Here is a 1,947-nt window from a genome sequence, read left to right as displayed (position 1 = left end):
TGCTTTCGTTTTAGTCTGCCTGATAGTCGTTCTCTTTGTTTCTTTATAAATATTTTCGTTTTTACTGTGTCTGTTGTCTTTTGCCAGTTCTTGTTGGGTATTTTATTGAATTCTTATTCAGTATTTTTAGCTATTTCTTTTTTTACCTATTTATCATAAATTATTTTGTTTGCTTGCTGACTCATTATTGAGTAAAGGTACGACATCTTTTCAAATTTCGTATTTATGGGCATCTAAATTATTTTTATTTTCTTTTATTTGTATTTTTATCTTAATTCATACTATGACATCCTTCCTGATATTTTAAAACTGTAATATGGTTTTGTTTGATGTTAATATTTTATGTGTCTAATAACGTCACAGAGTTTATATATGACCCAGTTTACCGTCAAATACAGTCAGTCTATAGCAGTCAGTGTGTATTATTGCCCCTCTTTTTGACCTGAGAACACCGGATGCCATAACTTCAGTCATACAAAGAAAAGTCTTGAGAGCTTGACATGTTTTATTTTACTAGGAGCTGGACGTGATCTCTATTCTTATGTACATTTAGTGATGCCTTCCTATTTTATTTCAGTGGTTTTACATTTATTTATTTATTTTCATTCACTGTCCCCTCAGGACTTGGCTGTGCTTACTTTCATTTTTGTGATTGCTTTTATTCTTCTGTGCTTTTGCTTACTCTTAGACTCTGCCATTTTTTACTTTCCTTCGAGATGCACCTTCATTGCTTCTATGCCGCCATGTTTTAGACACTTTTTTATATAATTTTTAAAGGCCTTTCGCTTGAGGATCATTTAGGACTCCTTTAGCTTAGCACTTCATTTTGGAATTGCTTTTATTTGTTCACGGCAGTTTAAAATAACTATAGCGACCTATTTGTACTGTTGTTTTTCCTGTTTTTCATATCATTATTTTCATATGTTTTTTGTTCAATGTTTACTTTAAATTAATTACGCTAAACATTAAGGAGATACACACTGGGACTTGCCTCCAAGTGGTTCTCATGCGGACCACGCCTCAAGGGAATCTGAGGGGATAGCTAATAGTGCGTGACCCCTGGCCACGGATGCACTTAGTTGATACAGCACACTAGTGATAGTGATAATGATGATAATAATAACACTGATAATGAAAATAATAATAATGATGATAATTATGATAAAAATAATGATTATAATAATAATAACTATACTACTACTAATAATAATAAGAATTAGAATCATAATCATAATCATAATCGTAATCGTAATCGTAATCAGAAGAAGAAGAAGAAGAAGAAGAAGAAGAAGAAGAAAAAGAAGAAGAAGAAGAAGAAGAAAAGAAGAAGAAGAAGAAGAAGAAGAAGAAGAAAAAGAAAAAAGAAGAAGAAGAAGAAGAAGAAGAAGAAGAACAACAACAACAACAACAACAACAACAACAACAACAACAACAATAAAATAACAACAATAACAACCCCTCACCTTTGTCGCACATGTCACTGACTGTTGTCCAAGCTCCGTCTTCACAGTGCACGAAGTTGTGGTCGCGTCCTGACAGCCATTTCTTCCCTCCTTGGCATTTTAGATACTTGCTGGAGGCTCCCACGTCAATCGGCTCTTCAGTGTCCGTAAATTGCTGCGTGATATTGGTTGGGCATGGTAGCGCGGCGTTGTTAACAGGAACTGAAGGAAATATGAGTGGTTCGTGAAGTCGAGGGAGAGGGGAGAGTGTGGGAAGATGGTGGAGATATATGCATGACATAGTATTATTATTATTATTTATAAAATTATATATATATTAAAATATATATATATATATATATAAAATATATATAATATATATATATATATATTATGTAATATTGTATATATACACATATATATATAAAATATAATATAATATACATATTAAAACACACCATATACTTATATATATATATATAATTTTATATTTTAAAATATATTA

Source organism: Penaeus monodon, chromosome 36 (assembly GCF_015228065.2).
Source record: "Penaeus monodon isolate SGIC_2016 chromosome 36, NSTDA_Pmon_1, whole genome shotgun sequence".
Classification (NCBI taxonomy): domain Eukaryota; kingdom Metazoa; phylum Arthropoda; class Malacostraca; order Decapoda; family Penaeidae; genus Penaeus; species Penaeus monodon.
The sequence above is the reverse complement of the archived record's forward strand: the minus strand, read 5'-3'. Positions refer to the sequence as shown.